At 35.8% G+C, this 15,871-nt stretch overlaps 1 protein-coding gene and 1 long non-coding RNA gene across 9 annotated transcripts in view; one reads left to right on the plus strand and one right to left on the minus strand.

The window, feature by feature from the left end:
- Positions 1–10,898, plus strand: part of CPSF6 (cleavage and polyadenylation specific factor 6) — a 41,033-nt gene extending 30,135 nt beyond the window's left edge. For all 3 annotated transcript variants that reach the window (XM_053256011.1, XM_053256012.1, XM_053256013.1), the window contains one exon: positions 10,478–10,898. The gene's annotated coding sequence lies outside the window, so the exon portion shown is untranslated. The remainder of the gene's footprint in view (positions 1–10,477) is intronic.
- LOC128327324 (uncharacterized) overlaps positions 1–15,871 on the minus strand; it is a 45,804-nt gene that overhangs the window by 25,747 nt on the left and 4,186 nt on the right. For all 6 annotated transcript variants that reach the window (XR_008308585.1, XR_008308587.1, XR_008308588.1 and 3 more), the window contains exon 3: positions 10,501–10,569. This is a non-coding gene — a long non-coding RNA (uncharacterized LOC128327324). The remainder of the gene's footprint in view (positions 1–10,500; positions 10,570–15,871) is intronic.

A 15,871-nucleotide genomic window follows, 5' to 3' on the forward strand; every position in this document is an offset into this window, starting at 1 on the left:
TTATCTTATAAAAATAACTTTCACTTTAAATAAAGTGATTTCTTTAGAAATTATTTTATTTAATGTCATCTGTGTGTTGATATCCTGATCAGGATATCATGGTTACTTTCTTTCCCAGGGTCTTTGCTTGTTTTTCATGGTACCTGCAAAGATTTTGTCTTTCTGGTGACTTTGAAGCAGTCACCCTGTAGGTACCTTGGTAGCTGACTTTTCAATAAGCCCCATTCTTTATTTCACTTCCTTGTGTGTCATTCTGTTTCGAACCTCTTTCAAACATTGGACACTCTGACGGAAGCAGTTCCTCTACCAAAAACACTGAACATTTACAGTTCCTTGAGTTTTCTTAATGTAGGTCAGAATTTTATGCACAGTAGTACTACAGTTTCTCAAGCTAGTTAATCCTGCTTTTTTCTATTTATGTGCTTAAATTCATGAGTTTGAGATTGGGGAATGGTTATGCATAATATGTTTTCAGAATTTTACTATTTCAGTTATTGTTATGAGCAGATGAACTACTGCAAGAAATTAACATTTGCCACAAAATATTTCTGCCAGTAATGAAAAGATAGATGAACAAACAACATTGAAGATGGGTTTCCTATGGTTTCATTATCACATGATAAAATATTAGCTTTTACACTTACATATTCTCTTCAGTCGTACTATAAAGTTCAATTGAAAACTTTAGACTGTATGAATAAGCCTAAAACCGAACAGTTACTCACAAAACCTTCAGCCTCAGGTTTTTTCCCATGGGGTGAGACTAATTCAAAATTGCAGAAATCATTTTAAAGCTCAGCAGAGGTCCAGAAGAGTTGGGATTCCCTCGCTCCCTTGTTTGTTAATCAAAGATAAACCAGGTAAATAAACTCTAATTAGTAACAGTGGCAGATGGGTACCCTCTAGTGATCTGCAGATTGGGCCAGATTACAGCACGTGTCTCGCTGTCTCTCCCAGTTCAGTAGTAAGGTAAGTCCCAGCTGTGATTGCCTTATGGATGGACAGACATGTGCTCCAAAGATTCAGAATTCAGGAGCAAAAGCTCCTCTGGGATGCACATCCCACAGTTCCAGAGACATAGCCAAGTTAATGTGTAGCAGCAAAAACACTAGTGGCTTGTGGCACTGTATAGACTAAGACACTTGCTGTGGCAGAAATGTCAAATGGGCCAGAATTCATTTTGTCAGAAGCCCACAGTGTGCAGCAAATTCTGCCAGTGTTTAGGAACATAGGAAGCTGCCATATATGAAGTCAGGCCAATGATCCATCTAGCTCAGTATTGTCTGCATAGACTGGCATCAGCTTCTCCAAGGTTACAGAGAAGGTCTCTCTCATTCCTCACTTGGAGATGCCAGGGAGGGAACTTGGAACCTTCTGCATGCAAGCATGTAGGTGCTCTTCCTAGAGCGGCCCCATCCCCTGAGGGGAACACCTTGCAGTGCTCACACATGTGGTCTCCCATTCAAATTAAAACCAGGGTGGGCCCTACTTAGCAAAGGGGACACTTTGCTAAGACCAGCTCTCCTCCCATTAGAGATAGTAAACCCTGTTTCCGGAGATAGCTGAAAATCCCTGCTTATTCTCAAGGATAGTAAGCCCTGATAGTAAGGAGGCATTTCCTGCTCATATGAATTGATTTTGCCAGAGGTTGACAACTTTTGAATTAACCCTGGATTTTCATTTCCTAATGCATGTGTTACAATTGCATGCTTTGTATATAATGCTTGTGATTTTAGAGTCCAGGGTCAAGATCCAAAGACATGTACATCTGTTTCTGCATGTGCAAAGGGATTTGGATTTCAATGTTTTGAACAGCATTTTCCTGTGCAACATGGCAATCCCACTTATAATTGCAGGATGTCTTTAAAGGAGTTTCTATGTCATGACACTGGGGGTCTACTGTTCAAAATAATATATTTTAAAAGATAAGAATCCCATTGGACCTGTACAACTTATGGATCCTGGCCTAAGTGATATTTAAGGGGGTTGGGGGGATATTAATTTCTAATGAGTTTTTTCTTCCAGTTGGGTCCACAACCCAGTTAAAGTGATTATTTATTTATTTAATTGTCCTCAAATCAAAGCACTTTGACCTAATAAAATTGTGGAGTAAGCATCTCGTATGTACACATTCAGTTCAGATAGAAATAATGCTGCTTGCACTGATTTAATATTGTTTGTGTTCTTGGTGTTTCATGATCATCATGAAGTTACTGTCTATATAGACCTTTTGATTGTAAATTTTTTATAGTAAACTTTTTATATTAGCATTAGACAGAATATATTTTCTTTGGCTACAGTCCATAGTGACTTGCCCATATAGTAACAGTGGTCACCTGAATTGGAGATTTCCCAGAATTCCTAGCTCATCAGAATTCCTAGCTTATTTGAAACCAATAGAATGTATGTTCAGGTAAATGAGTTTGACTTGATACCAGACACAATAAATTAAATTAGCTGTTACATATCACTGTGTACATATTAGTTTTTAAGCATAAAATGTGAGGTCTTAGTTTTTAACTTCACAATGCTTAGGAGGAATTCTTTTGAATGGAGATCAGAGTATGGGGGTTTGAAAGACAACAGAATGTTTTAAAATAAAACAACATCACTTTTGGATTGTATAATAGCTATATTTTCAAAGTGAATGTGTACTTATTGGTATAAATTAATTTTGTCTTGTGAGAAAATAAATGGTTCTTGCCTTTGTCAGAAAGATACTAAATGTCCATTGAAAGGAGATTCAGTATAAATAGAGTGCTGTGTTCATCACACTAAGAAACAATCTGTTCTTTAAAATTATCTTTGGTTATCTATAAAGTAAGCTTGTATTGCTCAGACATTTATATAGGGCAAAGATTTAAATCCCATGATTGTATATAATGTGTTAAATTCTTGCATCTTCATAGAGGAGGCAGCTAAGGGAACAATGTCCTAATCTGTGGTGATTATAGAATAGTAACCTTAAGTATTTTTCTCATTCACAGTTTAGTTTCCCAGGCTTATTTTGCACTTGTATAAAAGATGCAACCTTCATTTAAATGCATATGTTGTGCATCTAAGCTTCCTATATGTTCTCTAAAGAGTACACTTAAGATTATTCAAGAACAAATTTCCATACCCAGTTAATTAACAGTTATGGTTTTGATTTTTTTTTTAATCCCACATGTATGCCTTTCTTAAACTAGATTTTTAGGCTAACTAAAATGGTTAAGAGCCAAACAATCTTAGTGTTCCTAAGATAGTAGTTATGCCCATTTACAACTAAATGCTCAAGTTAGATATAATGTATTATATTGGGCTTCCAGCAGCCATGTAGCATAGCCTTCCTTTCAGTTACTTAGTGAATGATAGCATGCTATAACATGCTAAACACATTAATTACTGAATGTTTTTATATTTCACTGTATATTTCATCTACAGTGGAATTTTGATTAATCACACTGCCATCCACAGTTAGCCATCCACATCCCATAGAAATTGGTTCAATTGGTGTGTGTTTGTGAAATCAGATGTGCCTTTCTAGCTTTCTTGTGTTGGTTATTGAATAGTACTCTGGATAATCCCAAAGTGGGCTTCCATGTGGTTTTAATGTGCTTAAACTTGGTTACATTTTAAATGTGCATTGACAATGTATTTTTGGCTACTTGGTTATTTTGAACCTGTTCATGAAATTCTGTATCCTTTTTGTTATGTCTTTTGTATATTGTCATTATAAAAGTACAAGAAAATGGTGAATATTTTTAAATGTACCTATTTTCTTGTACTGATCTGCTAGAAATCACAGGAGTTGTATGCAAATCATCAGCAGATCATGACCATGTTTGTGTGGGCCATATACATATCTAGAACAAACACTGACAGCACCATGAATGTATAACAATAGAATAATGTAATTTCATCAGAATCACCACAAATCCAATTGCTTCAAGCATGAATATTATAGACCATCACATGTGATGATCTGCACAGTGGCTGACATGCAAACTAATGTTGCAAAGCTCCTTCCCTCTGCAGCCCACTGCACTTCCTGAAAATATCTGCAACCCTCAGGGACATATTTTCTGCATTGGGAAGGGGAGCTTTGCAAAAGTCATCATCTCTTCATGCATGCTGGACATTTTTCAGCACATGCAATGTTAGTTTGGATGTTGGCCACTGATTTATGCTTTATCCTATAATACTGCTACTCTGTAGGAAATTTATTGTGTATGAACTCTTCTTAAACTGGTGCTTGATATGTGTATTTTAAAATAACTAGCTAATCTGTCCGTTTTTAGAATAACTGAATATTGCATATTTTGACTGTTTATTATGATTTAAGTTTTTAAAGCTAACTAGACTGGTACTGATTTAAAAAGGATCAAGCACCCTAGCACTGATCACTATGTATGTAGAGCTTGAACTCCATTTGGCATAACATTTTCCTGTATTCTGTTCTCAAACCACTATAAGCAAAACTCTTCAAATATTAAGAGTAGTTTGAATATGTATTTATTTATCAAATTTATACCCTGCCCAAACTTACTTCTCTGGGCAGCTAACAACAATTAATATGTAGACCCAAAACAGTGTTCATGGTGAAGTGTTGCTTATTTTAAAAAGTGTTCAAAGCTATCTTTTCTATGTGTAGAAAGAATACTATGACTTTTAAAAGTGTTTGGTCCTGAGGAGTTATTGTTTGAATGTTCCTATCATATTCACATATGCCTTAATGTGTGTAGTGTGTGTGCAGTGGGGGAACTGCTCATAAAGCCCACTACCCATCTATGCATTGGATATGCATGAATGAGATCTAGGCATGTAGGCCATATCTGCGAGATCCTGTCCCTTCAATCCAAATCATGCTGCTGCAATCCTATTTTTTTAAATCCTATTCTCCACTGTTCATAGATTCTACACACATTAAAGTACAGGAACAGGATATGTGCATCAGATTAATGAGTATATTATTACTTGGAATTCAATTGCTTTACTTTCTGTTTATGCTAGTGAATCCAAGTTTCCCAAATGGATTAGATAGCTGTACTAAATGCCTATTTGTATATAGATGGATGGATACTATTGCTGGATTAAATCAATATGTTACCCCTCATATAAGATGCAATTCTTAAATTGAAAATAGATGTAATTGTTGGAGAGGAGGATTCACTTACAAACCATCAAAATAGCAAATAGCTATGCATCTCTCCTTTATCATCTTTTCCATTGTATTCCAACTTTCTGCTCAGTAGCTCTTCTCTGAGCATAGCATTCCTCCTAAGAGGTATGTTCCTATTTGTATTTTAAATCCATTGTAGGAGTTGTATGTTTTGTCCTTTTTCTATAATTTATTTGTGGTATTGGCTGCACTGGTGCAATTCGGAGTTGTTAGTCTACAAATTATGTCTTTGCACAAAAAAATACTTCATGTTAATATGATTGCCTACCATTCTTGGCAAGCTTTTTGTTTTATTTTGTAAAAATGTATAATTGCATAGTGAATAATAATCCTGTGCACATGTTAGTAATTTGTTGTTAAATTTATGTTGCAAGTTTTATGTTAATCCAGTTTTCTTATTGCTTCTGTTTTTTTATCAGTAGTTGTAAGTACAGTACAGCTTGCTTTGTTCAGTAGATACATGACTAAGCATGTTAAGCTTTGTTACCTCTTGGAGAATGACTTAATTTTGAGGGGTGGTGGGGCTTGCAGGAGGTCCATTGATTGGAATGCCTTGTTCAACAACTGAGCTGGACTGAATCTCTCTTGCTTACTGTGGTTTGAGAATTGATTGCTTTTAAAAAACACTCCTCATTGATATTTTTCATCTTCTTGCAATCTGAGTTCCATTGGTCTTTGTCATGCCTCAGCATGAACATTTCTTGTAACTTAAGAAAATAAAATATAACTAAAATGTGGTGGGAATGGAAAAATGCAAAGTCTAATATGAATCATTTTGTGCCGGGGGTTATCACTGCTAAGATTTGAAATAAAATTAATTTCTTACATGCATTGTAACACTACAAACCTGTGAACTTCAGACAAAACAAACAAAGCTTCTAATCATATTGGAGTAAAGGGAAATATGAATCTGATAAGTAGTATCAGAACTGTGATCCTAATCTATTAGACAGATCGGCAGACTCATTATGTGTCTGGAACATACATTCATAACTCCAAACTTGTTTATATTGTATCTAGTAAACAAACCAAGTAACTAAACAGTTTATGCAGACACATGCAGCTGACCAAATGGTTGTAAATATATCCCAGAAAAACATTAAAAGTTGGACAGAGGTGTATGCTAAGCACAACAGTTGTAGGAGAGAGATCAAAATATAAAAGGCTAGTTGTTGAAAAAGTAACCTTTACAACTTAAAAAAATTGAATTAAGTATGTGACACAATAGCAGATATAAAGGATCACAGAACTTTCATGTATGGTTGAAGAAAAAAGATTTTGTATTTAAGGTTATTGTATTGTGTATTAGCCTCATTTGAGAGAAGCTCATATGAAATTCAATTTACAGTTCTAGATTTTTAAGTTTAGTGAATAGGTAAAAGGGAAAGTTGGAACACTTGCAGATGTGTAAACATAAACTAGGGTTTAGCGATCATGCTTCGGTTGTAAGATCACATGTGTCCTTCCCCTCCATATCTTGCAAAATATTTCCCTGCCTGTCTATCTGCATTTGGCATTACATGAAATAATTTTCAGCTAGGAGCACTCCTAAACTCACCTTGACTTTGTTTTAAGCAGGTTTCAAAGTGAGTTTAGCAGTATCTGAATGGTTAATTTACCTGAGTTTGGTGTTAGAAGTGATGATAATCACTAACTTAGTTTAGAGTTGGGAGAAATGGACTTTGGGAGAGAGGGAAGCATGTGTTCTTGCTCCCATTCCCTTAAACCCCAGTTTATGTTTTATCTTCGCTTGGCCTTAATTTGAAGTCCATGATGGATAGTTTTAAGGATCATTTTGTGTACTCAGATTAGCTGTAGGGGTTTATTGCTGTTTAGTGAAGTTATTGCACATACCATGAAATAGCTAAAAATATATTCTGATTTTAAAAGTTATATTTACATATTGCTGCAGAGGGAAATCTGTGCTCTGAAATAATTTGCCCAATACATTTAAAAAAAAAATAGAAAATGCTTTACAAAAATATTTATGTTTCTGAGGATTTTTGGAAGGCAAGATTGATGCTGTTTTTCTGATGTGAAGATACCAAAGTCTGATTAACATTCTGAAGTTCTCAATAGTACATCCTAATAATTTTAATAGAGATATTGGGAAACTTCAATGAATAGCAATAAGCTCATACAGCTGTGATATAACATGTATTTATAAAAATATTATAGTAATCCAGTAGCAGTCAGTGTGTGCTGCTCTGGTGGGGGCAGTGAGAATACAACATTAAACAGTAGCGAACCTAGCTGACACTGGTTCCCAGTATGCTATAGAGGATCATGTCCACTCCAGCACCTTGCCTTCTCATGGGATGCTGGGGAGGGCAACACAACCCCCATGGAGCATACTGGGAACCAGCGGTGGGTAAATTCACTCCTGTTTAGGATTGTATCCCCCCTCCCTGAAGTGGTGCTCAGCAGCTGCTACTGTCTAAATCACTGAGAAAATTTGATTTTTTGGAAATGAATGTTTACAAGCTGATCCTCTGTAATATATTCTTGTCCTACAAACCATAGAATATGGGGAACATTTGATGTTGCTTTTACAGGTTCCCTGTAATGGAAACCACTAAAATGAGTTTAAATTCAGTAGTCCATATATGAATAGTTTTAAAGAACAGAATGTATGCCAGTTTCTGATAAGCTCTGGAGTATTTTCTACATAATGAAATTTTAAATGTGTTGTTTCCACACTCTTTAAAATGTGTGTACTGCCTCATCTTGAAACTGCTATTTATACATAGCATATGCATAGTATATCATGGCAAAATGAAATATTTTTCCTGTTCAGTATTCCTTCAGAAGTTGTAGAGATCCTTGATCCTATTAGAATACTGTGTAGCAAGACTGGCAAACTCTAATACGCAGTCTTGCAGCTGTCATTTTTCTCCTCTGAAACTTTGAGAGATTGAGATCCTACAGGTACACTAACAACTTGTCTTTTAGTAACTAGCATTTGATTTATTTTTAATACTAGTTTTTAAAGGACTAAGATTTTTGCTTCATCAAGGAGCAAATATCTAGTCAGAATTGAATATTTGAAATCAAAATTAATATGATATTCTTAAAAGCAGTGAGTGGGGGAGTGGGAAACATCTCACGCTTTCATTAATAACACAAGTTGTTTTGTAATTTAAACAGTCTTAGTCAAGTCAGTGATAAGAGTGGTCTTATGACAGCTGCATACTGCTATATGTTGTGAAATTATTTATCTTGCATTACAAATGATTTAATGTGTGACTTTGCAAATAGTTTGATTTTGAAGTCTTCACAAAGCTTTGGAAATTAATGTGAACCACTGATAAAAAGCTTACTGCTTTGTACTTATTGAAATTTTGCACTTTAATCCTAAACCAATTTCTTGAAAGGATTTTCCGTTAGGTTCAGCATAACTTGCTTTTGATCAAGAATACGTAGTATTGCAGTTTATGGCTGCAAACCTAAGCACACTTGGATGTAAGCACTATTGAAATTAGTGGAGCTTGCTTCCAGCTAAAATTAGAATCAGGATGTATATGTGTAACACTGTTCAAGTAATATTTGTGTATATTTGTGTATCCATTGTAGTATTTCCTTTCCCTGTTTTTACAAAGTTAATGATTAAACTTTATTATTATTCTCCCACTGGATTACTTAACCACTAAATTACCTTTAAACCCTTCCCCTTCCTTAGCAGCTTAACTACTGTATCCTTGCTTCTTAAGTACATTATTTGGAAATAAAAGCAACTCCACACTTCATGCAGCACACAATTGCTGCAGATACACCACAGTATCCTAATGTGGGCAACTTATATCTACATGTTTAAAACTGTCTGTGCATGTGTATCTGGGAACCTTGTTTCAACCTAGGTTCCCAAATGCATGTACATGGGTATGTAAAAACAAAGGTAAAGATATGTTGTCCACACTTTACATGTTTGTCAGAAGAAACAATGGTAGTATCTGCAGCAGTATTGTTTAATTCATTGGTCAGAATTTTTTGTTTTTTAAAAAAACTGCAATTAATGTGTTTAAGCCTTGAGCTTCTGAATTCCAGCCCCCTCTTCTTACCTTAAGTGATGTAGCAAATCTCTTCTCATATTGAGGGGGATTTCAAAAGCAGCTTGATATTAGCATGAAGGTTTACTATATTCACACACACACACACACACACACGACAGAGTGCATACAAGCTCTTGGGCTTGCCTAAAACAGTTCTCTGGATTACATCTACTGATTTCAGAGCAACTTATAGAAGCCTTATCCCCAAACGTTCACAAAGCACAAAGATGGCTCCCACATGAGCAAGACACAGCTGGATCAGGACTAATGTGTTACAGGCTATAAACGACTGATAATGACAGATACCCAGGCTAAATTTCATGCCAGTGCAACAGGGTTTTCCATCATGCGGGGCCGGGGTACAATTTTCAGAGACACATCCCCACAATGTGCATGCAGCCACCCATGCCTCCCAATAAACTGGGATGATTGGGCCCTTGGGGACATGTTACGGCAGGAGGCACAAGTGGCTGTAGAGGGAAAGGGGAATTGCTGAACATTGCACATACCCCTCATATGATAGAAACATTGTTGTGTTGGTGTGGTGTCTTTGATGTTGGCAAATATTGGCGTTATTTCAAATGTTGCAGAGTGACATGCCTTGAGCATATGGCTGTTGCTCATAAAAATCATGATGTCAGTCCTAAGCAGAACCTGATCATCTGTGGGTTTTGGTCATGCCATGAACTGAACCATTGTGCCTCCCCTTCCCCTAGCACATAGTTGTCCACATTTTGGGGAGCTCATACAAACCAGCTCTTAAATTCCTTTCTGGCTTCCATTAGCTGTTTTTATACTGATGAGTAATACAACACTGTGAAGAGTACAATAATATAAACTATGCCTTAAAATGTATCAGTGAGGTAGTATTGGATTACAATTTTTGTGCTGCTCAACAGTTAGTTATCTTTTTATTAGAAACTTGGCTTTAAAAAAATGTAACAACCCCGTCTAGCTACTTCATTATCTTTTATGTGCCTTTTTTTAATCTGAGGAAATTTCTTATTTGTGTTCAATTTTTACAAAACTCTACCTATGTCATTTTCAGGGATTAAATGGTATTTTTCTGTGTTGCTGTAAATTGTTCTAAAATTGTCTTGAAAGAATTGTAGTTTGGATGATTATCAGGCAAGTAGCTGCTGTTCTCGTGTTAGATTTCCATTATGCTGAAGTAGGTGCACGATTTATGTATGTATAGTTAAACCAACAATTTTTACGTGCTGTGGGACCTAGCAAAATCTACATCACAAATTTTGACACATTACAGCTGAAGGAAGAGGAGCACCTCACCAGACAAGAAACGTAACTTCGTGGAAAGAGGCTTGTCCAGCAGTTTTGCTTCTTGTGATCGAACAGAGCCTGTAAGGATTCATGGATAAAATGAACAGGAATAGAACTGAATAAGGCAAATCTGCATACATGGTAACCAGTAGATCTCTTACCTTTTTATGTTGCTTAGCTGTTTTATTTGAAGGAACCTGTGTGATTTGAAACTTATAGCTTTTTGCAACTTTATTACTGGTTATATACATTGACAATTAAAATGTGCAAACAATGGGGGAAAAAGTCAAGTAATGCTTGTTTTTATAGTAGTTGGTTCTTGTTTAAATGTTCATATGATAATGTCTGTAAAGAGCACCAATTTGATTACAATAGATGTAGTGTTGTAATAAACTGTTTAATGGGGATGATGTGTAAAGCTGTTCAAGTTATTTGATGTTTACACCTCAGGGAGCGTCTTGTGTGTAGCAATATTTAATGGTGTGTTTTTGTTTTTTGTTTTGTTTTGGTGTTTTGTTTTTTTTAAAACTGTCTAACAAAACTGCATATTTTGTGCATATGCATCAACATTGTATTTGATGAATGAATAGCAGTTGTGTCCAGCACTTGATGTTGAAACTAGAATAGTGGTTACACTTTTTAATTTGTAGCTTCCCCATCCTCCTCTCTCCACAATAGATGGTTTGTGAATTCTGGAAGTTGTGTAAACTGTAAAAACTGTAGACTAACATTCTGTGATCCAAATAGACTGAACTTTATTTTGGGAAGATGAAGTCTGAAATTCAGTTCAAGGATACTGAAGCCTGCCTATTGCAATATGCAACACTAAACAATAAGCTTTTAATATACAACTGGAAAATAATTGGCTACTATCAAATAATGCTGCAGTGATTTACAGTTTTTTAGTGCTTATATTATGTCCTGCCTCCAAATTCCTAGACATTCTGTACATAGTTGTATGCCAATTGAAAGTGAATGAAGAAAACTTCCTCTCTTTAAAACCAAACCAAACTAACCAAGAAAGGCTTCTTAAAGCAATGGAATTGGCTCTTGCATATATGTAAAAAGACAGTGCATGTATACCTCTTGTGTACTAATACAGTAATAATTTTCCTTAAAAAATAGATGGAAATTTAATGGACTCCATGGTTGAGGATTTTACAAACTTTTGCTAAACAGATTGTTAAAACTGTGGTGAAACATCTAATCTATATCACAGCACAAATTTAAAAAGTAGATCTTACATATCTTGCTCCATTCTAAACTTGGTGAAGGATGAAAACAAACTGGTATTTCATACATTAACAAATATGTTGCTTACTTAGGACACTTTTTTGTTTTCAAAAATACTTTCATCAAAACGTTTCTGTATTTCAGTACAAAACTGCCCTGTTGCTAGTTATTTCAAGACTTGCGTCAATCGTTTAAGAAATGTATTGCTCAAATATTTTCCCAGATTTTGCAGGAACTGTCTCAGAAAATCTAACTATATGATGCATTATGGCCTGTAATATTAATTTACTCAGATATGGATTTAAGTGAAGGCCACGTTGCACATTCTGTATCCTCAAACTTGTGTTTGCCCCAAGCATACACTTTACAAGGAACTGTGACCAACAAATTTTACATTTGTGCTGTTTACGCTTTTGTCACTTACATATAACTAAAAGGCATTATGTGTGAAGCAGTCTATAGGTTGTGTGTTGCTAAACTTGGAAACATTCAAGTTACTATCTCAGAAGGCTGCATCCTATACAACTAAAGATGTATATAACTGCAAGAAGCAACTTGTCATTTGCAGAGCTCAAGCCAATGGCAGTTGGCTTATCCATTTCTGATCAATATAATTTTTTGAATTGCGTGTAATTGAGTTGTTTGGGTGTGTTACTGTTGGAGAGTTTTAATGATTAACCTTTTAATATGAAAGTTGCCTTTTAGTAATTGTACACTGAAAGTTTTCTCGTGTTCCATTCCTGCTATATGAATAGGCTTTGCTGAACTACTACACTTACATGCAATTTTTAACCTCCTTTTTATAAATCAGCCCAAAATAATATTCAAGCTGTTAACTAAGGATGACAGTTTCTGAATTCTCTTCAGCTTCTGGTGAATTCATATGCTGGGGGTGTGATTCAGAAGCTGGTGTGAATTGAAACAAAGAAACAAACTAGGATTCCTGGCTCACCTGAAGTTTTCACCCTGGTTTAAGTGATAATGTAAGTGTTGAGGTGGTTTGCTTTGGGAAGAGGTGAATAGGAGTCCATATTTTCCCAGCGAAACAAACTGTAATCTGAATGACTTGAGAAAAATCAGTAAATGGGATATGGCTGAAATACTTTGAAATCTCTTGTGAATGTTGAGTGACTGTCCCAACCCTAAGAAGTCCAATACGGTATTACTTTTAGCCAAGGGGAAGGGGCAGAAAATTTGGATTAAATTGTATTGGAGATGGCTAAAGCTGAAGGAATGGCAGGTAAGTTAGAGGTGTGGGTGTGTATAATAAAAGCTTTTACTTGAACAAAAATTCCAGATATTCAGTAACCAAAATGAAAACCATTTTAAAATCATAATATAGTTTTCTGTAATGTACATTTTGCCGCTGAACACGGGAGGTACTGTTGTGTATAAATTCTTACATTTTCTCCTCTAGAGCAGGAATTATCAACATTGGGTCCCTATACGTTATTGGACTTCCATAATCCCCAACCAAAGGCCACTGGGGATGATGGGACTTGAAGTCCAATAACATCTGGGGACCCAACGTTGAGAATCCCTGCTCTAGAGATTTTCATTGCTGGCAATGGATCTGCCAAAAAAATCAAATATGAATCATTTTTTATAACTTTTTGATATGTCTAGGCTGAACATTTAACTAGCATAGTAGTAAATAGCTCTAATAGTTGTCTTGTGAGTAAACCTTAATTGGGAACTCTTCTCAGTTGGTTTTTAAGAAGTCCAAAGATGTTTTGACAAACAAGATGTCATAGGAGGTATTCTACCTGTGATAAGCTCTAGAAATAAATCTGTACCGTATTTCCAGACTAGCAAACACTACAAGGCTATATACCTACCTGATAGTAAACTAAAATCTGAGTAGTGTCTTGATGGTTACTGAAGTGTGCTTTGATGATGAGCTGTATCTAATCTGTTTTTGTTTGGGAAATGTAAATAACCAACAAAGAAGTTAACTGCTATTCTGTATGTTAACTTTCATAGGTAAAAGCAATCACATCTTATTTTTTCATTAAAAGATGAGTTACTTAAAGTACCTTAATGGCACCCAGATCCTGGGCACTTGTGGTGATGTCTAGTGCCACTGTAAATGTGTTTGTAATATTGTGCCTTGTTGAGAAGTTGGTACTTTTGGTACCAACTAGAAATTAAGGTGGCACAAGAAGTCTGAATAGCATCATTGACCTTTTTTTCAGTAGTTTTTCTTACACTGAGCTGTGTCCTGACATGTGAATGAAAGAAGAAAATGTGCACGGGGACCTTCCTGCCCCCTCTTCCCCAAAAGCTTCTCCTGAGGGTCATGGGCCTACACATGTAGTGCAGGTAGCTGAATTCACCAAATTCAGGGGTCTGCCCAATTTTGGCAGATTCTCTCCTCCCGCCCCACAGCCCTATTACCGTATGCCACCCTGTTACTGGGGGCCTTCTCTCTCTCTCTCAGGGAATGCTTTTGGCCAGGTGCATGGGGTGCTGTGGGAAGAAAAGGGCAGGGGAGTCCCCTTGATTGATCTTTCCACTTGCTCAAATCAGAATACAGTCCATTGTTCTGAGCTAATGTTAGCAACTGAAGTGCTTCTGAAGAAGATATTTTCAGACAAAGCTGTTTGAAACAGTATTGAAGTAGTATGTGCTGCCTTTTGTTCCAGTTCTCATTTTTAAAGTGTTCCACTAATAACTCACTATTTTTGCACCAGATTTTAAACCTGACATACTGCTAAGTTAATGTTGTATTGTGCATATGATACATATTTTATGTTTAGTCTTTGAAGCGATCTTGACTGAACATTCTGATTTAGTTTGGGACTGAGCTTTGTGTGAGACATTTTTGATTATTCTCAGTCTGTTTAGTTGAGTATGTAGGTCTCACATGTCTCCCCATCAATATGAACTGCAGATTTTAAATGTATGTGTTGAGCTCACACTTTAAAATCCCATGTAAATATTGTACAATATATCATTTCTCACTCATGTACAGTTCAAGCATATTTTTCAAGTTTTATATGTAGGATCTTAACTAGTCATGCTGTTTACTTGGTGTAGAATGATGTGCAGAACATACAGCCTTAAAATGCAACTTTTAATGTTATAGTATCCTCTGTAAAAGAAAATGTGTGTGTTAAGATTTCAGCTTTGTGAAATAGTCTGAGAAGGAAATTAGAAAAAATTGTAGAGTTCTTTGAAAATAAGTACATAAATTGCTTGAGTTTGAGCAGGGAGGGAAGTATCTGTAAAGATTAACATACTGATAGCTAATTTGAGAGTAAGGTATTTTAAAAGTGTGTTGGGAGTATTTTATGTATTGAACGTAGCTCTTTAAACTTAGTATGGGAGCAGTACATATGCATGGATCCGAGAACACTCTGCATTTATGTTCATTGTAAGTTTGTCTCTCATTTGTGTTTAATTCTGGATTTGGCTTAGGGTTTTTTGTTTTTGTTTTTTGAAATGCCACTGTGCCCATAACAAATGTATCATGGACTTTTAAAAATAGTTGGGAAACAGTTTCATGCTTTTTGGGCTTAAGTCCAATTAAGTTAATGAGAAGTATAATCATTATACTTATTGTTCTGTCTTTACAGTCTAAATATTTATTGGATTTTCTGTTCTGGTGATCCAGTTTCTGTCAGTTGAGGAACTTTAAACCAGAGCATATCCTGCATCCAGATGCCATTTTGCTTTAATAGAGGATGAACCAGTGTTAGGGGGTTCTTTTGTGCTCTGGATAAGTCTTAGATAATTTTGTTTGATATCAGCTGGACTATTATAGGTGGATTTCTTAGTTCTTGACACTGGTTCATTTCCTTACTTTAATTGAGGATCATTTGTAGATGTTAAATATCATCATCTAGATCTCCAGATGAAATAGTGACTTAGGTCACCACTGAGAATAGCCTGCTGTACATAGTTACTTCCCTTGGAAGTAAGCTTTAAGCAAATGCTGTAACACTGAATCATAGCAGTAACAATCTTCCATTCTTTGTAGATACATCTGGCGTAATTTAGAGGCCAAGTTTACTCATTCACCTGGTTCACATGATCTAACAAACCATGGTTGGTCAGATTGTGAACAAGCTGATGAGCCTGCTTGTGCCCTTCTTTCCTTTCCCCTCATGGCTGAGCAGAACTCAGAGCTTCCCATTTTGTAACC

This window comes from Hemicordylus capensis, chromosome 5, assembly GCF_027244095.1.
Source record: "Hemicordylus capensis ecotype Gifberg chromosome 5, rHemCap1.1.pri, whole genome shotgun sequence".
In the NCBI taxonomy this organism is placed as follows: Eukaryota; Metazoa; Chordata; class Lepidosauria; order Squamata; family Cordylidae; genus Hemicordylus; species Hemicordylus capensis.